The sequence below is a fragment of the Somniosus microcephalus genome, chromosome 15 (genome assembly GCF_052327205.1).
Source record: "Somniosus microcephalus isolate GS21.2 chromosome 15, FLI_Smic_1.0, whole genome shotgun sequence".
Taxonomy (NCBI): domain Eukaryota; kingdom Metazoa; phylum Chordata; class Chondrichthyes; order Squaliformes; family Somniosidae; genus Somniosus; species Somniosus microcephalus.
The window spans coordinates 30,420,814-30,445,632 of NC_141001.1; the positions used below are offsets into that span (position 1 = coordinate 30,420,814).

Consider the following 24,819-nt stretch of genomic DNA (forward strand, 5'->3'; position numbering starts at 1 on the left):
AGCATAGTTGTCAATCAAATCCACTGCCCAATGTTGGCCTGATTCTTTGATCTGTGCCAGGGTAGCTAGGGATGATCACTGCAGATATGCATATCCACAGAAATACCATTCCAACTCATTTGAAGTTGAAGTGGTTAATGACTGCATCTCTAGAGTCCGTCATCTACTGTATATTGAATGAACAGCCAGTCTGTAACAATGCTTAGCATGTTTGCGATTCAATGTGATTGCCCTGGTCAATTAAACAACTAATACTTTCGACATGTGCATGCCTTATAAACTCATACCTTGTGAAAACCTTTCAAGCCAGCCTGTCTGCACTCAACCGACAGCTTTTCTACTAAGAAGTACTCAGTGTGACATTGGGTGTTAACCCCTTACATGCTGTTTCTAGTAATACAAGATATAAACCTAACATGGGTAAAAATCCATTTTTAGCACTACACAATGATCATATTAAGTTAAAAAGTAGAACATGTTTGGTTAATTTAATAAAATGCATAAATATGTTTCTGCCCCCCGTGAGACTTTGATTACCATTTTTAAAATAGGACTTCAACAAGCTTAAATTGGCTGATCTCAGCTAGGAGAGCAGCTACGGTACTATAAATTGGCACTGGTAGCTTATAAGGTAGTGGTAGTGGGAAGAAGACGATGATGAAAACAGAATTCCCAACCAAGGATTAAACAGTGACCACTGCTGAAAAGTTCAGTGTTAAGTGCAGGTGAGCAAAAGACCAGACTTCGACAGTGCTCGCCACCATACTAAATGGGATAGATTCAGAACCAATCTAGCAGCTCAAAACTGGGCATCCATGAGGCGCTGTGGGCCATCAGCAGAATTTGTAACCTCATGGCCTGGCATATCCCTCATTCTACCATTATCAAGCCAAAAATGAGGTGCCAACCTGGGGAAGCTGCAACACAGGACTACATGCTTTGTGGAACAGCGGAAGCAGCATGCTGTAGACAGAGCTGAGCGATCCCACAACCAACAGATCAGATCAAAGCTCTGCAGTCCTGCCACATCCAGTCGTGAATGGTGATGGACAATTAAACAACGGAGACTCCATGAATATCCCCATCCTCAATGATGGTGGAGACCAGCACGTGAGTGCAAAAGACAAAGCTGAAGCGTTTGCAACCATCTTCAGCCAGAAGTGCCGAGTGGATGATCCATCGCGGCCTTCCCGAGGTACCCACCATCACAGAAGCCTTCAGCCAATCCGATTCAATCCATGTGATAGCAAAGGCTACGGGCTCCGACAACATCCCGGCTTGTAGTGCTCAAGACTTGTGCTCCAGAGCTAGTTGCGCCTCTAGCAAAGCTGTTCCAGTACAGCTACAACACTGGCATCTACCCGACAAAGTGGAAAATTGCCCAGATTTGTCCTGTCCACAAAAAGCATGACAAATCCAATCTGGCCAATTAACGCCTCAATCAACTCTCAATTACCAACAGAGATGGAAGGTGTCGTCGACAGTGCCATCAAGCGGCACTTACTCACCAATAACCTGCTCACCGATGCTCAGTTTGGGGTCCGCCAGGACCACTCGGCTCCCGACCTCATTACAGCCTTGGTCCAAACATGAACAAAAGAGCTGAATTCCCAACTTGAGAGTGACTGCCCTTGACATCAAGGCAGCATTTAAGTGAGTATGGCATCAAGGAGCCCTAGTAGTCAATGGGAATACTCTCCACAGGCTGGAGTCATATCTAGCATAAAGGAAGATAGTTGTGGTTGTTGGAGGCCAGTCGTCTCAGCCCCAGGACATCGCTGCAGGAGTTCCTCAGGGCAGTATCCTAGACCCAGCCATCTTCACCTGCTTCATCAATGACCTTCCCTTCATCATAAGGCAAGAAGTGGGGATGTTCGCTGATGATTGCACAGTGTTCAGTTCCATTCACAACTCCTCAGATAATGAAGCAGTCCGTACCTGCATGCAAGACCTGGACAACATTCAGGCTTGAGCTGATTTCTTACAGGGAGCCGGCACAGGCTCGGCGGGCCGAGTGGCCTTCTTCCATGCTGTAACCATTCTATGATTCGATAAGTGGCAAGTAACATTCGTGCCATACAAGTGCCAGGTAATGACTATCTCCAACAGGAGAGTGTCTAACCACCACCCACTGACATTCAACTGCATTACCATCGTCTAATCTCCCAACATCAACATCCTGGGGAGGAATCACCATTGACCAGAAACTTAACTGGACCAGCCACATATATACTGTGGCTACAAGAGCTGGTCAGAGGCTGGGTATTCTGCAGCAAGTGACTCACCTCCTGACTTCGCAAAGCCTTTCCACCATCTGCAAGGCACAAGTAAGGAGTGTGATGGAATACTCTCCACTTGCCTGGATGAGTGCAGCTCCAACAACACTCAAGAAGCTCGACACCATCCAGAACAAAGCAGCCCGCTTAATTGGTACCTTATCCGCCACCTTAAACATTCACTCCCTCCACCACTGGCGCACCGGGGCTGCAGTGATCACCATCTAAAAAGATACACTGCAGAAACTTGCCAAGGGTTCTTCGACAGCACCTCCCAAACCTAGGAGGGACAAGGGCAGCAGGCGCATGGGAACACCACCACCTCCGAGTTCCCCTCCAAGTCACACATCATCCTGACTTGGAAATATATCACCGTTGCTTCATTGTCGCTGGGTCAAAATCCTGGAACTCCCTCCTTAATAGCACTGTGGGAGTACCTTCACCACACGGACTGCAGCGGTTCAAGAAGACGGCTCACCACCACCTTCTCAAAGGCAATTAAGGATGGGTAATAAATGCTGGCATTGCCAGCAATTCCCACATCCCATGAATGAATAAAAAAATGCCTGCTGGCACTCTGTCCAAGCTGACATATGAGTGGCTCCTGGAGGGCAACTTACACCCATGGAATTTAACCCCAAATCAAAGCCTTAGAAGGGGTAGAACAGAAATTTAAAAAAAATTAGGACTGCAAAAAACAAGACTCATGCAGTTGATGTAAAACCATAGCAACTTGTACTTTTTGAACTATCTATTGTGACTTACAAAGTTGTTATAAAAATGTCTCTTCCTGTTGGGAAAAGCCAGGAGTAAGGATGTCAGTCATTTATTTACTTGAAGAGGCATTCAAACATAAAAGCATAAGAAATAGGAGCAGGAGTAGGCCATTCAGCCCCTCGAGCTTGCTCCACCATTCAATAAGATCATGGCTGATCTTCTACCTCAACTCCACTTTCCTGCACTATCCCCATATCCCTTGATTCCCTTAATATCAAAAATCTATCGATCTCCATCTTGAATATACTCAACGACTGAGCCTCCACAGCCCTCTGGGGGAGAGAATTCCAAAGATTCACCACCCTCTGAGTGAAGAAATTTCCCTTTATCTCAGTCCTAAATGGCCGACCCCTTATTCTGAGACTGACCCCCCTAGTTCTAGACTCCCCAGCCAGGGGAAACATCATCCCTACATCCACCCTATCAAGTCCTGTAAGAATTTTGTATGTTTGAATGAGATCACCTCTCATTCTTCTAAACTCTAGAGAAAAAAGGCCTAGTCTACTCAATCTGTCCTCATAGGACAATCCCCCCATCTTAGGAACCAGTCTGGTGAACCTTTGTTGCACTCCCTCTTATATCCTTCCTTGGGTAAGGAGACCAAACTGTATATAATACTCCAGGTGCGATCTCACCAGGGCCCTATATAATTGCAGTAAGACGTCTTTACTCTTATACGCAAATCCTCTTGTAATAAAGGCCAACATACCATTTGTTTTCCTAATTGCTTGCTGTACCTGCATGTTAACTTTCAGTGATTCGTGTACAAGGACACCCAGGTCCCTCTGAACACCAACATTTCCCAATCTCTCACCATTTGAAAAATACTCTGCTTTTCTATTTTTCCTACCGAAGTGGATAACTTCACATTTCTCCACATTATATCCCATTTGCCATGTTCTTGCCCACTCACTTAGCCTGTCTATATCCCCTTGAAGCCTCTTTGCATCCCTTCCTAGCTTTGTATCATCAAATTTGGATATATTACATTTGGTCCCCTCATCCAAATCATTGATACAGATTGTATTCATAAAACTGCACAAGGTTACCTCTCTTAAATACATCAAGGAATACTTTCTCATGGAAAGGAGAAAAAAGAAACAATTACTTTCCATCACTCTGCCTGATTGTGCTGGTTCATGGAAGTATGTTTACCAAGGAAGAGGACTTTGCCAAAGCTATGATAAACACAGAGGTTGTCGGGATACTGGATAAGATAAAAAATATACAAAGAAGAGCTACTAGAAAGGCTGGTAGTACTTAAAGTGGAGAAGTCACCCCGTCCGGATGAGATGCATCCTAGGTTGCTGAGGGAAGTAAGGGTAGAGATTGCGGAGGTCCTGGCCACAATCTTGCAATCCTCCTTAGATACAGGGGCGGTGCCAGAGGACTGGAAATATTACACCCTTGTTCACAAAGGGGGAGAAGGATAAACCTGGCAATTACAGGCCAGTCAGTTTAACGTCGGTGGTGGGGAAGCTTTTAGAAACAACAGTTGATGTTGAGTATATGGACTTTCAAAAGACGTTTGATAAAGTACCAAGTATTAGGCTTGTTAGCAAAACTGAAGCCCAAAGGATAAAAGGGTCAGTAGCAGTATGGATACAAAATTGGCTAAGGAATAGAAAACAAGTAAGAGAGTTGTGATGAACGTCTGTTTTTCCGACTGGAGGGAGATATACAGCTAGAGTATCGTGTCCAATTCTGGGCACCACACTTTAGAAAGGACATTATGGCTTTGGAGAGGGTGCAGAAGAGTTTCACTAGAATGGTTCCAGGGATGTAGGATTACAGTTACGTGGATGGGCTGGAGAAGCTGGCGTTGTTCTCCTTGGAGCAGTGAAGGCTAAGAGGAGATTTGATAGAGGTGTTTAAAATTATCAACGGTTTAGATAGAGTAAATGAAGTGAAACTGTTTCCAATGGCTGAAGCATTGATAACCAGAGGGCAGAGATTTAAGGCGAGTAGCAAAAGAACAAGAGGAAAAACCTCTTTATGCAACGAGTGGTTAGGATTTGGAATGCACTGCCTGATAGGGTGGTGGATACAGATTCAATCGTGGCTTTCAAAAGGGAATTGGATCAATATTTGGTATTGGATAAATATTTGGAGAAAAAAGTGAGGGAGTGGGACTAACTGGATTGCTCTTCGATGGGCCAACTGGCCTCCTTATGCGCTGTACTATTCTATAATTTTACGTTTGTAATTAAGCAAATTAATTTTAGTGGTAACTTGAAGCCCAACTTAACCAGCACAATTTCAAGCACTATTTGAGTGCAATTCCCCAATTGCACCCAAGCCGGAACTACTCCGGCCTGTTGCTGTGCTGTAAAATTCTACACAGTGAGATGATTTTTACATCAGGCAATGGAAGGCAGCATTAAAGAAATTAAGGACACTAGCAAAACATAGAACATGTGAAAAGCGAAGACACTGAGGGGGAGAAATTCAGTTGGTTAGCGTCTCCCGTTAGCACCTGGTGGGGGCGCTACGGGGCACCTTAGGGCTGTATTAATGGCATCGATCTTATTCAATGTCAGGTATTTGGTTTTAATACAAGAAAGATCACAGCTCAACAGTCATGACCGACATTAACTGGAATAATGAATCCTACTTACAGTATGACAATATTGCAGCACCAAAGTTAGAAATATGTGCATGCTAATTGGATTCTGCTATTTCCTAAGGGACATAGGAACATTTTGCCCCTCGAGCCTGTTCTGCCATTCAATGAGATCATGGCTGATTTGCGACTTAACTCCATATGGCCCATATCCCTTAATACTTCTGGTTAACAAAAAGCTATCAATCTCAGATTTAAAATTAACAATTGATCCAGCATCAATTGCAGTTTGCGGAAGAGGGTTCCAAACTTCTACCACCCCGTGTGTAGAAGGGTTTCCTAATTTCACTCCTAAATTGTCTGGCTCTAATTTTTTGCGTACGCCCCCTCGTCCTAGAATCCCCAACCAGCGGAAATAGTTTCTATCTACCCTATCTGTTCCCCTTAATATCCTGAAAACTTCGATCAAATCACCCCTTAACCTTCTAAATTCTAGGGAATACAACCCTAATTTGTGTAATCTCGCCTCTTAATTTAATCCTTGGAGTGCAGTTGTCAGTCTGGTAAATCTACGCTGCACTCCCTCCAAAGCCAATCTATCCTTCCAACGGTGTGGTGCCCAGAACTGAACACAGTTCTCCAGGTGTGGTCTAACCAGGGCTTTGTATAGCTGCAGCACAACTTCTATCCGCTTGTATTCCAGTCCTCTAGATATAAAGGGTTAGCTACAGTATCTACACTTAGTTGTGAAACATTTGGGAGGTCCTGAGGTTGTGAAAAGTGTTGTATACATATAAATTCTTTCTTCTTCTTTCATATTTTATCATTAAGGCTACTTGATTCTTGAACTGTGCATCTGCAGGTAAGCATAACTGCTAAAGAACTACTGAAATACATAAACGTACCAAGTTATTAGTTCAAGGTACTCGAGAATAAAAACTCTTCCAAGCTGTCTTGGGATACAAAGCAGAAACTAAAAACAAACGGTGCCCTCGTCAATTTCAGCTCTAAAAAAGGAATTCCAATACAAAGACAAGCACTCAGTTTAGTATCTCCAGGAACCAAGTTGAGAGATGTAAATCTCATCAGATCACATTCAGGTCCAGTTAATGCAGCATTTGCAGGATCAAAAGTATAAAAGGAAGCCAATCGAAGGCAATCTTTGTACCATTATTCGAACATAAGTTATACCAATTGAACAATGCGATTCTGATCGAACACATTACTGCAAATTGTCCTCGACTGTGGAATAAAGCGTTTTGTACCAAATCAAACTTCACCTCATCTAGTACAATAGCAAAATACTGCGGATGCTGGAAATCCGAAATAACAACAGAAAAAGCTGGAAAAACTCAGCAGGCCAGGCAACATCCGTGGAGAGAGAAACAGTCAACGTTTCAGGTCGAAACTCATCAGGACTTCAGTCCTGATGAAGAGTTTCGACCTGAAACATTGACTCTGTTTCTCTCTCCACGGATGTTGCCTGGCCTGCTGAGTTTTTCCAGCTTTTTCTGTTGTTATTTCACCTCATCTAGCGTTAATTCAGTCCACCTTTGGAGAAATTGAAGACGTACCAATGAAATTGAAGACATACCAAAGTTTCACTATTGCACTCTAGGGTCCTGCTACCATAGAAGTAAAAATAGGGCAATGTGAGTCAACTCCAGTAAAAGAAAGGTACACAGACCACTTATAGGAGCAAATGACACCTCTGAACCAGAGATGGTATTTACAGCAGACCTGAACAGGTAACAAGCACATTACAGCGGTGAATGGCTCAAAGAATTTCACACAACGATTTACTTTTAGAATGCAGTGACTGCTGTGTAGACAACTCGGCAGTCCCAGCAAACATCAATATGATTAATGACAAGTTAATATGTTTTTGTGGTATTGGGTGAGGGAGAAACATTGGCAGGACACGGAGAACGCCCTGTTCTGCTTTGAATAGTGTCATGGGATCTTTCAGTATCCCCCTGAACATGTTTAATGTTACGTCTGAAAGACTGCACGCCCATTTATGAAGCATTCACTCAGTACTGCACTGGATTGTCAGTGCAGATTCTGAGCCAAGTCCTGATCTGGAGTTTCAACCTTCAACATTCAAACCCAAAAGTCCTACCACCTAGAAGTTTCCATTTAAACAGAAAATTACTTTTTCTCAGGGATACAGCAGAGCAATGTAAAGAATGGTTTCTCCCAAATCAGATCTTTACTAATTCAATGTGTGCAAATGAGGTATTTCATACTGAAAAGAAATGTCCTCTAGCATCTGGTGGGCGATATGCTTCAACACTCTTCACAGTACAACAACAACAACTTGCATTTATACAGCACCTTTAACATAGTCAAGTGTCCCAGGGTGCTTCACAGAAACATAATCAGACAAGAAAATTGACACCGAGACAAAATAGACATTATGACATGTAACCGAAAGCTTTGTCAAAAAGAGGTTTTAAAGAAAGTCCTAAGGAGGGAGGTGAAGATGTGGAGAAGATTAGGGAGGGAATCCCAGAGTTTAGTGCCTAAACAGCTGAAGGCATGGCCACTAATGGTGGGGCGAAGGAAGTCAGGGATGCGCACAAGGCCAGAATTGTAGGAATAGAGGATTGCCAATATTTTAATTCTATACCAAAACACATTTTCCTATTGTGAGATCATACTAAAAGTCTTGCATATAGCATGGACTGCCTGCAAGTATCACACTTACTTTCGGTCATGTTCAGATATATTTATTACATATTTACCTCTATAGAGGCTTCCCACCTCCATTTCCAAGATAAGTGTTGCCGTGGCACTGTCCACAGCACCACTCCGACTTCCCTTGTTCCTTTATGCCTTTCGTTCTCCCCAAATCCCACTGTTACCTTGGTATTTGCTCACTCATACCAAATTCCACTTAACACTGATTTCCCAGCACAAAGCTGTTGGAAGTATTTACTGCGTTTTTTGGTGTATTTGTCACAAAGTACAGTAAGCACTTCAATCAACTAAGGGCTGGTTTCACTTTAATGCTCGGAAACTGGCTTCCACGCTGCTTCTGACATGAGGTGGGAATGGAAGCGAGGGGTTAATGTAGGAAGGCTTACATTCTGTTGCATTCCCCAATACTGCTAGACTCCAGATTCCCGCCACCAGTGGTCTAACACTGGACTTCCTAATGCTCTTAGACATCCAGCTCCTTAATCCTTCCACACCACTGGGCCCCTTGCTCAGCAGCCCCACACCCTTCCTGCCAGACTGCAGAACCCCCGCCCCGGCCAGACGTCAGTAGCCACTTCACACTACTCCCAGTCTCCAGAACCACCTCCATAATACTCAGACCTCCTTCCCCAATACTACTGAATCCTGGCTTATATCAGCATCTTCCAGACTCCCAATACACCCTTCCCAGACACAAAGCCAATACTCCAATATCCCAACAAGCAACAGCTTCTCTCATGCGCTTTCACCGCTCCCTGACGCCTGCACCATTCTGCCAACACAAAATTACACAACCTCCCACCCTCTCCAGTACCTCTACACACGTCTTACCTACCTGCAACCTGGAACATTTCCACTACCATTTTCCTTTGGAGCCTATAATTGAGTACATAGGTAATAATAATCAAAGCCACTATTTTACAAGTTACACGAAAATTCAGATTTAAGCAATTGAATAATTTGTACCTCAATATAGGGCTAAGAATTTGAAATTATGCAATTTCTCCAATCCAACAGGCATCGGCGGAAGGGTCGAGAACCAGAGGACACAGATTGAAGGTGATTGGTAGAAGAACCAAAGGCGACAGGAGGAAAAACTTTTTACGCAGCGAGTGGTTGGGATTTGGAATGCACTGCCTGAAAGGATGGTGGAGGCAGATTCAATCGTGGCTTTCAAAAGGGAATTGGATAAGTACCTGAAGGAAAAAATTTTGCAGAGCTATGGGTTAAGGGCGGGGGAATGGGACTAGCTGAAGTGCTGTTACAGAGAGACGGCACTAGCTCGACGGGCCGAATGGCCTCCTTCTGAGCTGTAGCCATTCTATGATTCTATAAATAAATCACCTGGCAACATCCCAGGAGATTTGCTATACATACAGTCGCACACAATTTGTTAAACTACTTTTTAATAAAACAGCTTAAAGTAGTGTTCCTGCAACTTTCAGTAGGAGCAGGAGAGAGCTACAGCTGCACATTCCCCCCTCACCCATAATGGACCCAGTTTGCCACGCATTCTATTGCACAGGGTCAGGTGCAATATGCTGGGAGACAGAACTCAAAGCTAGTGAAAGACTAGGACAATGGATGATGGCACTTTTCTCAAGCTTCTGAGCTGCTCATCATCGCCCGTCAGTAACACGTCCGAGATCAGGGTCTTGTCAATTTAAGGTAAGATGCCTGTGAACTCATATCCCACTATTCTGTTCTACTGTCATGCAGGTAAAAATTGACTTTGATGTCTTTTTGAAAATTCAGTATTTTAAGCCCTTGACCCAACTCTGATACCCGTAACAAGGTGCAACATAAATATATCTTTCCTTATTGGCAATGTGATTCCAGCCACAAAATAAAATCACTAATCAAAGTTTTGAAGAACCCTAACCTGTCTGACTATTTTGAAGTATTAAATTAAATTGCACCAAAGATCATTTATAGACTAAAGAAATTATCAGCGATAACCACAATGTACTGAATTGCTACCACTTGCTTCTTTTATAGGAAAGAAATTTAGCATTTGATGCATCACTGGACTGACCAACTGTGCCATAATTCTAAAACAAACATCTCCCCCTTTTGCCGCACAATGGCAGCATGACCCTTCATTTCATTCACTTATCTGATTGCTGGCTGTACCACTGTCAACGCTCAAGAAGATAAGCATGGTAACCAGACAAATCACGGGCAGCTGGATTGATTCTTTTTTCCCCACCATTATTTCCATTCCAAAATTGTAGAATTAACTGGTTTAAATGTTGGATTGGCCACGGTTATATGGTTTGCTAGCCCTGCAAATAAACCAATGAGCAGATTGATCAGATGGATACTTCCTGTAAATACGTAATACGCATCAGTGGGTTATTAATCAAATCTGGAGATCTGATCAGCCAAGTCAGCAGGAAATAACCAGTATTAAAAATCTGCATTCACATTTTACAGCCTATCTTTTGTAACACCAGAAAATGCTGGAAAAACTCAGCAGGTCAGGCAACATCCGTGGAGAGAAATTTGAGTTGACGTTTCGGGTCGAACCCTTCTTCAAAACTGGAAAGAAAAGAAACTAGATCGAAGGCAGGGCTGCGGTCGGACAAAAGAATAAAAGAAACAAAAGAAGTAAAAGAGATTAGAAGCTAGACGAGATGGTAATAGGATAACACCATTACTGTTAGAGGAAGTCCCCTCCCCCATTAATGATAAATGTAAAGTTACCAAAACCCAATTGAAGTCATACTAAGCACAGTATCCAATACTCGTTGTGTGTTCAGGTCCGAACGTAAAGAAAGAATTGCTCCTGGATTGATACAAATATGCAACGTTTTACATTGGTGCTTGCCATCTCCTTAGTTTCCCTGTGATTTGAAGGCAGTATATCTTCAGACTAATAGTAGGAATGGACAATAATTTGCATTTATATAGCACCTTTAACGTAAAAAATATCCAACAGCACTTTCTTTACATGGGGAACAAACATCAAGGGGGGGGGGGGGCGGTGTGAAGGGGGAGCAAGAAGGTGAATGAAAGCTTGGTTTTCAGGAGCCCTTTGATAAAGTACGAAGGGAGAACCAAAGAGCGCAAGAGAGGACTTAATGAAGTAGGAGGTTTTAAAGTTGGGGTGCAGTAAGCAGTGAGGGATTTGAATATTAAGAGAATTTTAAATACAATGCAGGTAGGATGGGGTGCCCAAAGTATGTCAGTAATTAGAGAGAGGAGGGAGCTGATGGGCAAGAGTTGGAATTAGTAAGCAGGAATTTATCAGACACAAGCAGCACAGCTTTGGAAGAGTTGGAGTTTATGGAATGTGCAGGATGGGAGGCTTACAAGGGAGAAATGGGGTCTTGAGGAATGAAAGAGTGGATAAGGCTATTAATATTGAAGTGAGTGGGACAGAGTGGAAGAGGGCGTTATTGCTGGGATGGAAGATAAATGATGAGAAGCATGAAGGGTTGGAAGCTCAGCTGAGTTGAACAGGATACCAAGGTTTTGCACAGCCTAACTCAGTCTGAGAGGAGCCCGGTGGGGGGGCGGGGTGGAGGCAGAATTAATCAGCAGCAAGGAAGTGGAGTTTCGGTCTTTTGGAATGAGACGTTAAACCGAGGCCCTGTCTGCCCTCAGATGGACAAAAAATATCCCAAGTCACTATTTCAAGAGAACAGGGAAGTTGTCCCAGTGTCCTGGTCAGTATAGATCCCTCAACCAACGTCACCAAAATAGATTATCTGGTCATTTATCTCGCTGCTCTTTGTGGGAGCTTGCTGTGCGCATTTTGGCTAGCGTTCCCTACATTACAACAGTGACGACACTTCTAAAGTACTTCATTGGCTGTAAAACGCTTTGGGAAATCCTGAAAGGCGCTATATAAATGCAAGTCTTTCTTTCTGTGCCCGAGACTGAACAATATGGCCCAGAAATTCTGTTCGCAGGCCTCGCGCGGGCGGAGGGCTGCGATCTGGAAAAATCTCCGCTTGGACTGGAGGGCTCCCGGGAGGCGCAGAGTTCTGTTGCTGGGCCTCTCCAAACTGCCGGTGTGCAGGGCACGCGTATCCCAGGGGCGCAGGTAGTTCGCAGCGTCCCTGGGATCACGTGGGCCACGGGGAGCCAATCAGAGCAGGGAATCTCCATTCATAGATTTGACAGGAAGACCTGTCAAATCTATGAATAGAGATCACCCCCAAAACATAGGAAAACTTCAAATACATTTTTTTTAAAACATCACATTTTTAAAATGACTATAAATTACATAAATTAACTATTTTAAACAAAAATTTAAATTTTTGAAAAAATAATTAAAGTTTTTAACGGTGCTAAAAATAAACTTACCTTTCTTTAAAGTATTTTTAAATGATAAATCAGTGGAAACATTTTTTTTTTTTTTTTTAATACTTTTTTTCCAACTCTTATCCAGGCGCAAGAATTGTAAGTGTTTTCTGCAGGCGGAGGGTCTCCAGAAAACGGAACTCTCCACCCGCAGAGGCCTTGCTCCAGGGCAGCCGGAGGATCTGTCAAGAGCTTTCTTCACAGAATCGGAAATGCCGGTTTCCAGCACATGCGCAGGGCATGCCTGAAACCGGCATTTCCGATGTCCCTACAGGTGAGTACACGCTGAGTGGGCAACATTCGTAGGAAATAATCTCTCTGCCCACCGAGGCAATATGCTGGTCTTGGTGAGTAGTCGTCGGGAAATCACCTTGTCAGGAGTTACCTCGCGGTGGATGACATCCTCTGTAAGAACGTGTTTGCTGTATGGGTTTGGATAGCGCTGCCAAAATGCAGCATATACTTGGTCCCCGGCGGCGGGGGTGAGGAAGATGGCGGAGCGCTGCTGATGCTCGGCGGCTTCAGCCGGCAGAGGAACATGAGACAGGTAATCTATCATCAAGGACTAATAATCTCTGCCCACTTGACCAAGGCACGAAGTTTCATTTTCATTGTTCCCAGAGGATAGGAATGAACCAATGGTGAAGTATTACCTAGGTCTGAATGACCTGAAGAGTTCATGGGACCAAGTATTTGCTGCATTTTGGTAGCGCTATCCAAACCCATACATCAAACACGTTCTTACAGAGGATGTCATCCACCGCGAGGTAACTCCTGACAAGGTGATTTCCCGACGACTACTCACCAAGACCAGCATATTGCCTCGGTGGGCAGAGATATTATTTCCTACGAATGTTGCCCACTCAGCCTTTGTTCTAGAAGATTCAATAGTGGATTTAAAACAGAAAACTCTGACTACGTTTATATGGAACATCAATCATGCACGGCTTATGACCCCAGCATCTGCAACATTTGACCCCTTGTGACCCCACCTCATTGTTCTTTGATGTAATGTTTTCCTGACTAACCTGTTTGGACACCATTCACACCTTTGATTGCTGTGATTATCTCTCTGCCGAGGTGTGATAAATGGCAGTTAGAAAGATTACCTGTAATCATCTGGCATTATTCTCTGACTATATAAGCTGTGTCTTTGTGCATCTCTCCACTTCACCTGATGAAGGAGCAGCGCTCCGAAAGCTTGTGATTTCAAATAAAACTGTTGGACTATAATCTGGTGTTGTGTGACTTCTTAAATCTTGAAAGGGAGGGGTGTCTGGAGCCATCAACAAAGTCAGCAAGCAAGGGGGCCAAGAAAGATAACTGAGTGGTCAGACATGGATTGAGAAGGAGACTGAATCAAGAGAGGAAGAGGTAGAGAAGTGAGTTTGGAGAGAAAGATGGGGGAGACACCACAGTGACAATGAATCAGAGGTAGGATGAGTAAGGGATTAAGATTGAAACCATCCATTCAGCTGCCTCTGCCGCATCCCACCCAATTCCTCTTGCCCGCAATGCCAAACTTCCCCAAAGCCAACTTCTTGCCCCCTGAATCAACATCTTTCTCTAGTTTCTCTCCCATTTCCCCTCATGCCCTCTCTGAGCTCGTCATGTCCACGAGACCCACTGCTGCCCTTTACCCCTTTCCCACTAAATTGCTGACCACCAGACTTCCCTTCCTGGTTGTGGTAAACCACTGTTTGTATTCCACTGCGTACATGTCTGTACATGCCTCGGCTGACTCCTCCCACGAGTCCAGGTATAAAGGTGACTGCACCACAGTCCCTCTGTATTCTGGACCGGTCGACCACTCGAGGCACACCTTCATTCTCTTGTTAATAAAAGCCTGTTAGTTACTCGCTTAACCTCAGTCTTTTGAGTAATTGATAGCGCATCACTGGTTTCCATGCCAGCTGACATTGTAACTGGTTCCCTCTGCTCACGTACAATCCCCTCAAAATTATTTTCATAGTCCGCCGCACCCCCCCCCCAACCCGCCGCTCAAAAAACCATCTCTTGATACTTCTGTCCTTCCAAACAACTGCCCCATCTCCAACCTCCATTTCCCCTCCAAAGTTCTTTAACGGTTTGTTGCCCATCTTTCCCTCAACTCCAAGTTTGAATCTATCCCTCCAAACTTGCATTTATATAGCGGCTTTCACAACTTCAGACGTCCCCAAAGTGCTTTACAGCCAATTAAGTACTTTTGAAGAGTAATCACTGTTGTAAGAAATGCGGCAGCCAATTTCGCACACAGCAATGAGAACGAGCAGATAATCTGTTTTAGTGATGTTGTTTGATGGGTAAATATTGAACAGGACACTGGGGAGAACTTCCTGCTGTTCACAAAATAGTACCATGGGATCCTTTTACATCCATCTGAGAGGGCAGATGCAGCCTCTGTTTAAATGTCTCACCCGAAAGACAGCACCACCAACAGTGCAGCACTCCCTCATTACTGCACTGGGAGTGTCGGCCTGGATTTAGTGCTCAAGTCTCTGGAGTGGGGCTCAAACCCACAAACTCAGACACAGAGGCAAGAGTGCTTCCACTTAGCCATGGCGGACATTCGGTTTCTGCCCCTACCACAGCGCTGAAACATGCCCTAATCAAAGTTACAAAGAGCATCCTCTGTGACTGCGACAATGGTGCAATATTCCTCCTCATTCTCCTCTACCTCTCTGCAGCCTTTGACATGGGCGACCACACCGTCCTTCTAGAACGCCCCTCCTCCGTTGTCCAATTCTCTGGGAATAGCCTTGCTTGGTTCCACTCTTACCCAGCTAATCATAGCTACAGCATCACCAGCAATCACTTCTCTTCTGGAGTGGGCCTTTGGCGTAGCGGTAAGCATACCCACCGCTGGGCCAGAAGGTGTAGGGTTTCGAACCCCGCTCCAGACAGTCCCGGCAAGTGGAGTCGGAGCTCCGGCTCTAAATTCTGGGTTGACATCCAGCGGGATACTTGCGTCCGTGGGTGTGGGTGTGGGTGGCCCCCCCCCCCCTCGTATGGGTTGTGGGAGCCTGTAAAACCCTCCCGCCATAGGACTAATCACCCTAATGGCTGGTATGAAGATGGTTACGGTCACGGAAGGAGCATTAACGTGGCCAGAAATCCTTCCACCACTTCATACAGTTCCCCAAAGGGAACAGTGTGAAGACACGTACGACAACGACATCTCTTCTTGCATGTGCTCTATTACAAATTGGAGTAGGACACCAAGGCTGGAATAGCATCCCAACTGCTGTGCCACTTGAGCTGACCTACTTCATAGACCAAGAATACCTTCGATCTTCTGCTCTGTACAGTGTAGTGTTACAATGGACAACACCTTTATTTACCAGGGAAACCACAACTAGGCCAGAAGGTTAAGTAATTCTCCTCCCTCAACTGCCCCTCCCACAAAACAAGTAAATCCAAAATTAAGTGAATAAAGGAGCCATGGGAGGGAGGTATTGCCAATAAATCTGAAAATAAAAACCTATGATTACTGTCATAAATTTTGATTCATCCCTCAATGTCAGCTATGCTTAAATTTATGTTCTTGGTGTCAGATGCAACTAGTTGCACAAGCAGTTCACAAATGCAAGTACAGATAAAAGAAGCCATTTGTCTCAATACCCTCCCCAGTCAGCCATTAACAACTTTATTAAAAAGTGCTTCTTAACATCAGTCCTAAAGTTATGTTTAATCTCAGCCCCAGGACATCGCTGCAGTAGTTCCCCAGGGCAGTGACCTAAGCCCAACAATGACCTTCCCTCCATCATAATGTCAGAAGTGGGGATGTTCGCTGATGATCGCAGTGTTTAGTTCCATTCGCAACTCCTCAGATAATGAAGCAGTCCATGCCCACATGCAGCCAGACCTGGACGACATTCAGGCTTGGACTGATAAGTGGCAAGTAACATTCGTGCCACAGAAGTGCCGGGCAATGGCTATCTCCAACAAGGGAGAGTCTAACCACAGCCCCATGACATTCAATGCCATTACCATCGCCTGTTCCTGGGACTAGGGACAGGGTCACTGGCAAGGCTTGGAAGCTAAGCAGAGCCAGGCCTGGTTAGTACCTGGAGGGGTGACCATCAGGGAAGACCAGGTGCAGAAGGTCACGGAAGGAGCCCCGAGGAGGGGCGGTTGGTGAGAAGGTCACAGAAGGAGCCCCGGGAGGGGCGGCTGGTGAGCAGGCCCGGGCGTTGGGCTGAAGATTGTCGGACAGGAGGAATGGTGGAAATGGAATGGCGGCGCGCACAGACGCAGCGGCTTTGCTTCTCCCAGGACGGTGCTATTTACGTTTAATGTTAATGTTATTTGTACTGGACTCATGGGAGCTTGCAAGATCACATTTCGTTGTACAATGACAATAAAAAGTTGAATTATTATTAAATCCCCCACCATCAACATCCTGGGGGTAACCATTGACCAGAAACTTAACTGGAGTCACATAAATACTGTGGCAGGAAGAGTAGGTCAGAGGCTGGGTATTCTGCAGCGAGTGACTCACCTCCTGACTCCCCAAAGCCTTTCCACCATCTACAAGGCACAAGTCGGAGTGTGATGGAATACTCTCCACTTGCCTGGATGAGTGCAACTCCAACAACACTCAAGAAGCTCGACACCATCCAGGACAAAGCAGCCCGCTTGATTGGCACCCCATCCACCACCTTAAACATTCACTCCCTCCACCACCGGCGTACTGTGGCTGCAGTGTGTACCATCTACAAGATGCACTGCAGCAACTCGCCAAGGCTTCTTCGGCAGCACCTCCCAAACCCACGACCTCCACCACCAAGAAGGGTAAGGGCAGCAGGCGCATGGGAACACCATCACCTGCAAGTTCCCCTCCAAGTAGCACACCATCCTGACTTGGGAATATATCGCCGTTCCATTTTCATCACTTGGTCAAAATCCTGGCTTGCCACCACCTTCTCGAGGGCAATTAGGGATGACCAATAAATGCTGGCCTTGCCAGCGACGCCCACATCCCATGAATGACTTTAAAAAAAAGATTGCCAAATTTACAAATGCTAAACTAGGGAATAGAATAGGTTGACCAGAAAGAAAACTGAGAAACTTTGCAATAGGGCTGAGCTGTGTCACATGAAGTTCAGTACTGACAAGTGTAATGTGTTCAACAACAATAAATTGTATTTATATAGCGCCTTTAATGTAATTAAACATCGCAAGGCACTTCACAGCAGCATTATCATACAAAATTTGACAGAGCCACATGAGGAGATATTAGGGCAGAAGGTCAAAGGGGTGTATTTTAAGGAGTGTCTTAAAGGTGGAAGGAGAGGTGGAGAGGTTTAGGGAAGGAATTCCAGAGCGAAGGGCCTCGGCAGCTGAAAGCACAGCCACCAATGGTGGAGCGATTAAAAGCAGGGATGCTCAAGAGTCCAGAATTGGAGGAGTGCAGATATCTCGGGGTTGCAGGGCTGGAGGAGATTATAGATATAGGAAGAGGTGAGACCATGGAGGGATTTGAAAACAAGGATGAGAATTTTAAAATCGAGGCATTGCTTAACCAGGAGCCAATGTCGGTCAGTGAGCACAGGGGTGATGGGTGAACAGGACTTGCTACAAGTTAGAACACGGGCAGCCGAGTTTTGGATGACCTCAAGTTTACGTAGGGTAGAACGTGGGAGGCCAGTCAGGACTGCGTTGGAATAGTCAAGTCTAGAGTTAACGGCATGGATGGGGGTTTCAGCAGCAGATGAGCTGAGGCAGGGGCAGAGAAGGGCTATGTTACGGAGGTGGAAATAGGCGGTCTTAGTTAGGGTGCGGATATGTAGTCAGAAGCGCATTTCAGGGTCAAATATGACACCAAGGTTGCGAACAGTGTGGTTCAGCCTCAGACAGAGGTTAGGGAGAGGGATGGAGTCGGTGGCTAGGGAACGGAGTTTGTGGTGGGGACTGCAGGCAAGGGCTTCGGTCTTCCCAATATTTAATTGGAGAACATTTCTGCTCATCCGGTAAACTTCTATGATTCTAACCTGATGTCCAGGGCACTCCACCTGGAACAGCTCCCCAAACTGATGCCCAGGGCACTCTACCTGGCGGAACCTAATGCCTAAGGTACTCCACTTGGTATAGCTCCCAGACTTATATTGCTCTCCTAATAATTACCCACTGCTTCCATTCTTTAAACCAGTTGTCCTCATTCAGCTTACACCTCAAGTTTGCGCCTCAGTTAAGTTGGGCAAATAAATAACTGTTGCCAAATGAATAAACATACTAATTTTGCTTATGCTCTAATAATTTTACTAATTTACCCAGCTGGGTATATGAATATTTTAAAATACTTGCATCAGGTTTGGCAAGAAATGTTCTGCTCAAACCTGGGTCCTTCTCCCCACAGCCAATTTAATCAGTTATCAATTTTTTAAAAACTAAACATGTGGCTGCATAATTGTCTTTTTAACTTTATTACTTATCCATCTGTCCTCCCAAAAATACACTATAAAAATGATTTTTAACTAAAGCACTTTACACGTACATGGACAATAAAGAGCCCCCTCTGTATACTGTTACTTCAGCAATTAGAAATGGATTGTTTACAACACAATTCACATACAAGTCACCAGATGTTTAACCTGTGCTGCTGTCTCCAAATGATGTCTTGTTGGAGGATTAACTACGTGTGCAGTCAGCATTTTAAAACTGAATAATTGGCATGTATTGTTCACACAGATCAGGTTTTTTTGGTTCTTTTTCAAATGTTTTGCTTAGATCAAGAGTTCCATACAACAAGAACAAGCACAAAGTGGGAATCTTGTGTTTGGATCGGATATCTTGACTTAATGTACAAACTAAATCCTAACAGCAAGCAACGCTTTATCACAACATAATGAAATCTAGTGACATGCTGACACTGAAACTTTCAATTCTGGTGCATCAGATGAAGTGCAACTAAGGCCAAAGCAATCAGAATTGGGACAACCGGTTGCAGTTTCAAAGCTATTGGCAAGTATTTGACAATACAGCTTCATGCCTACCGAGAACACAGAAACCATGTTAAAGAAATGGCACTACAAAGGTTTCATAAACAAAACCTGCATTAACAAAACTAGATCAAGACTCAACTTGGACCAGAGTTTGAGTACCTCTGGTAAGCTACTGAAAAGCAATGTTTTTTTGGCTCACTAACCTATTACATTTTGGTGAGATGATTTGGCTTGATCAGCAGTGTTGAAAAGAGGTCTTTCCAAACTATCAGACCAACAAATTTCAAATGATCACACCAGCAAATAAGAGAGCATTTGTATACTGCCTCATCACGATTCCAATGTCCCTTCCAAAATTACAATAAAATAAACTGGAATGCTGTAATAACAGAAGACAGCCTGTGGATACAAAATTATGGCAGAAACTTCTACTGTTCAACATCAATAGAACTCTGGGCTTTCCCCACAAAACCAGTCAGACGAAACCCCCGAAATCACACACATTAAAAAAGCTCATTTACAAATACAATTTACATTGCCTTTATTTATAATTGCAATACTATATGCAAACCATTCTTTATAAAAATGAATGGCACGTGCAGCAACTCCACTAGGAATAGACAGCGGCTTTGCTGTCAGTTGCCTGCACAGAAGGGCAGAATATGAACTCTACAAAGTATCAAGACAGATTTACTGATTAATAAAATGCAAAAAAAAACTTTAGACGGCAACACAAGCATAACAACAGTGACTCCACTTCAAAAGTACTTCGTTAGCTGTAAAGCGCTTTGAGACGTCCGGTGCTCGTGAAAAGCGCTATATAAATGCAAGTCTTTCTTTTCATACAGCAATATTCGTGTATTTCAAATTCTACCCGCTTTAATGACGTGTCACAAAAGTGGGGACTTAAGTATCTGCATTTCCCAAATTATGACTACCTCCCGCCAGCACCCCGACCCCGCGCCATACCCAAAATAAAAATGTCTTCAGTGTGATGAGATCCCGAGAACAATGTTCTATGCAGGAAAAGGCGGGTGCTTGGGAGAGCTGAAGGGTTTCCTGGTGACATTGCATCAGTGAGGTTTGACCGCCTCCTGATAGTTTCGTACACCTGGTGACAAGAGAACACAGCACACTCCCCCCACTTCCGACTGCAGCCAGCCAGCCTGCAATGGACCCGGGGAGGGGGGCCACGCCATTCACGTCAAGAGACGTGATCATTTCACGCGCCGTGGACAGAGGCGCTGCTCCACAGTCAGGGGGAGGGGAGGGGAGGGATGGAGGGATTGTGAGGCTGAGGGCTCGGGCCTACCGTCTACACAGGCAGAGGAGCAGCAGCTGAGGGTTCCCGCTCCGCCCCACACACACACCTCTCCCCGCTTTATTCACGTAAGCCTGTGGCTGGTGGGGCCGGGTTCCGAGGGTCGGTTGGTTCTTTGTTGGGTGTGTGTTTTTTGGGGGGGAGGTATTTCCCTTCCCCTCCCCCCTCCTCCTACTACTCCGAAACAGCAGATCCAGAAAAACCAAGCGGGAGCAATCGAGCGAGGAGCGTCAGCCAGCATCACAGAGCCAGGCCGGAGCAATCGGGCCCAGAGTGCCAGCTGAGCATAGGACAACGTCATTGAGACAGGCAACAGCAAACGATCGACGAGCGCTCTGATCGGCTCATAGTGCCAGCAGTTCTGCAATCACCAGCTAATACATAGAAGATAGGAGCAGCAGTAGGCCATTCGGCCCCTCGAGCCTGCTCCACCATTCAATGAGATCATGGCTGATCATCCAAATTCAGTACCCTGTCTCTGCTTTCTCCCCATACCCCTTGATCCCTTTAGCCTCAAGAAATATATCCAACTCCGTCTTGAATATATTTAATGAATTGGCCTCCACTGCCTTCTGTGGTAGAGAATTCCACAGGTTCACCACTCTCTGGGTGAAGAAATTCCTCCTCATCTCAGTCCTAAATGGCTTACCCCTTATCCTTAGACTGTGACCCCTGGTTCTGGACTCCCCGGCCATCGGGAACATCCTTCCTGCATCTAGTCTGTCTAGTCCTGTTAGAATTTTATAAGTTTCAATGAGATCCCCTCTCATTCTTCTAAACTCCAGCAAGTATAAGCCCAATCGGCCCAATCTCTCCTCATACGTCATTCCTGCCATCCCAGGTATCAGCCTGGTGAATCTTCGCTGCACTCCCTCCATAGCAAGAACATCCTTCCTCAGATAAGGCGACCAAAACTGCACACAATACTCAAGGTATTCAATTCTATCCTCACTTCAGATCGCATACCCTTAGTACTTCTATCACAAACCCCCCCCAAAACTTGGCAACTCAATCCCAATTGCATTTATCTTTCGTATGAGCAGGGAGTATCCCGGACAACACTCCTCCCCCAACCAGCACTGCCAAAAAAAAGATGTTTGTGGGACCTTGCTGTTCGCAAATATCAGCCCCACTTGCCTACACAACATTGACCGCACTTCAGAAATACTCCATTCACTATAATGCGCTTTGATACATTTAAGGATGCGATTTCCTTAAATGCAAGGTTTTACTTTGGTTGCTGGTTTGAGTTTGAATTTTGTGGATCTGGAAAGGAGGAGTTCTTTTTAACACCACACTCAGTAGTGAACAAATCCCAAATCTGTTAGTGTCACCAACTTGAGATATATGGAACTAACAGATTTAAACATTGTGCGTGGCCTCTGATGCTCCCGCTATGCATCTACACAGCCTAAAGAGACCAGGTTGGACACCTATGTGCCAGATCCTGATCTGTTCCACACCTTTTGATGTTGCAATGAAAATCTTGTTTCAATTCTCTAAAAAGACACAATTTCTTCTCGTTTCTTGCTAGTCCAAACATGAGTTACTGACTCCTAACTTTGATGCTTTGCCTTTAGTCCTTACTCAAATATATATTTTTGGGCTTACTAGCTCCTGCTAGCTTTGGCTCACACATAGCACTCTGACCTCTGAAGTAGCAACTTCAGCAGATAATCTAGGGCTGACATTTCACTGTAGTACTTAGAGTGCTGCACTGCTGGATGTGCTGTCTTTCAGATGAGACCTGCCTGTGTCCTCGAGTGGACATACAACAATCCCATGGCACTATTCGAAAAAGGGCAAGAGATGTCCTGCCCAACATTTATTGCGAAACATAAGAACACAAGACGTAGAAGCAGGAGTAGGTCATTTGGCCCCTCGAGCCTGCTCCGCCATTCAATAAGATCATGGCTGATCTGATCTTGGCCTCAGCTCCACTTCCCTGCCCGCTCCCCATAACCCTTGACTCCCTTACCATTCAAAAATCTGTCTCTCTCCACCTTAAATATATTCAATGACCCAGCCTCCACAGCTCTCTGTGGAAGAGAATTCCAAAGATTCACGACCCTCTGAGAGAAGAAATTCCTCCTCATTTCCGTTTTAAATGGGTGCCCGCTTATTCTGAAATTATGCCCCCTAGTTCTAGATTCCCCCACGAGGGGAAACATCCTTTCTGCATCTACCTTGTCAAGCCCCTTCAGAATCTTATATGTTTCAATAAGATCCCCTCTCATTCTTCTAAAATCCAATGAGTATAGGCCCAACCTGCTCAACCTTTCTTCATAAGACAACCCCTTCATCTCCGGAATCAACCTGGTGAACCTTCTCTGAACTGCCTCCAATGCAAGTATATCCTTCCTTAAATAAGGAGACCAAAACTGTACACACCAATGCCCTGTACAGTTGTAACAGGACTTCCCTACTTTTATACTCCATTGCCTTTGCAATAAAGGCCAACACTCCATTTGCCTTCCAAATGACTTGCTGTCCCTGCATGCTAACTTTTTGTGATTCATGTACAATGACCCCCAGATCCCTCTGTACCTCAGCATTTTGTAATCTCTCCCCCATTTAAATAATTTACTTTTTTATTTTTCCTACCAAAGTGGATAACCTCGCACTTTCCCTCATTATACTGCATCTGCTGGATTCCTGCCTACTCACTTAGCCTTTCTATATCCCTTTGGAGATTCTTTGAGTCCTCCACACAATTTGCTTCACACCTAGCTTTGTAATATCAGAAAATTTGGCTACATTAAACTCGGTCCCTTAATCCAAGTCATTAGTATAGATTGTAAATAGTTGAGGCCCCAGCACTGATCCCTGCGGCACTTCACTAGTTACTGATTCCCAACCGGAAAATGACCAATTTATCCCGACTCTCTGTTTTCCGTTAGTTAGCCAGTCCCCTATCCATGCCAATATATTACCCCCCAACCCCGTGCGCTCTTATCTTGTGCAGTAACCTTTTATGTGGCACCTTATCGAATGCCTTCTGGTAATCAAAATACACATCTACTGGTTCCCCTTGATCCACCCTGCTTGTTACATCCTCTAAAAACGCAAGCAAATGTGTCAAACATGATTTCCCTTTCATAAAACCATGCTGACTCTGCTTGACTATATTATGACTTTCAAAATGTCCTGCTACCACTTCCTTAAATGATGGACTGCATCATTTTCCCAATGATAGATGCTAGGCAAACTGGTCGATAGTGGCCTGGTTTCTGTCTCCTTCCTTTCTTATATAGGGGCGTTACATTTGCGGTTTTCCAGTCCGCTGGGACCTCTCCAGAATTTTGGTAGATTACAACCAATGCATCCACTATCTCTGCAACCACCTCTTTTACCAACATCAATAAGACAGATTATCTAGTAATTTATCTCCCTGCTGTTAGTAGGACCGTGTTAGGCCACAAATTGGCTTCTTCTTCTCCTACATTACAACAGTGACTACAACTCAAAAGTTCTTCACTGGTTGGGAGGTTCTTTGCAACATCATAATGTCGCTATATAATTGCAATTTTTTTCTTTTTTCTTTCAATTGCAACTCCCACACTCCTTACAATAGACGAGTTAAAGGCACAAATAGCTACATATGGGTATGATCTTGTGGCCATTACAGAAACATGGCTGCAGGGTGACAATGCCTGGGAATTAAACATACCAGGTTATTTAACAATCAGGAAGGACAGGCAGGAAGGAAGGGGAGGTGGGGTGGCTATGTTAATAAAGGAAGGAATCACTGTAATACAGAGAAATGATATTGGGTCAAAGGATCAGGATAATGAAACAGTTTGGGTGGAGATAAGGAATAATAAGGGGAAAAAAACACTAGTGGGTGTAGTATATAGGCCTCCGAACAGTCGCAACTCGGTTGGACGGAGTATCAATCAGGAAATAGTTGAGGCTTGTAATAAG

General features: G+C 44.6%; 1 protein-coding gene across 9 annotated transcripts in view; it reads right to left on the minus strand.

Moving 5' to 3' along the window:
• Positions 1-24,819, minus strand: part of LOC147106607 (activating molecule in BECN1-regulated autophagy protein 1-like) — a 514,247-nt gene that overhangs the window by 478,460 nt on the left and 10,968 nt on the right. For 3 of the 9 annotated variants that reach the window (XR_015080961.1, XM_086007606.1, XM_086007608.1), the window contains exon 1: positions 20,887-21,127. The exons of 1 other annotated variant lie outside the window; for it this stretch is intronic. The gene's annotated coding sequence lies outside the window, so the exon portion shown is untranslated. Of the gene's footprint in view, positions 1-20,886; positions 21,129-24,819 lie in introns of those variants that run through there. 5 more of the 9 variants (XM_086007604.1, XM_086007603.1, XM_086007602.1 and 2 more) reach the window with 5 other exon arrangements.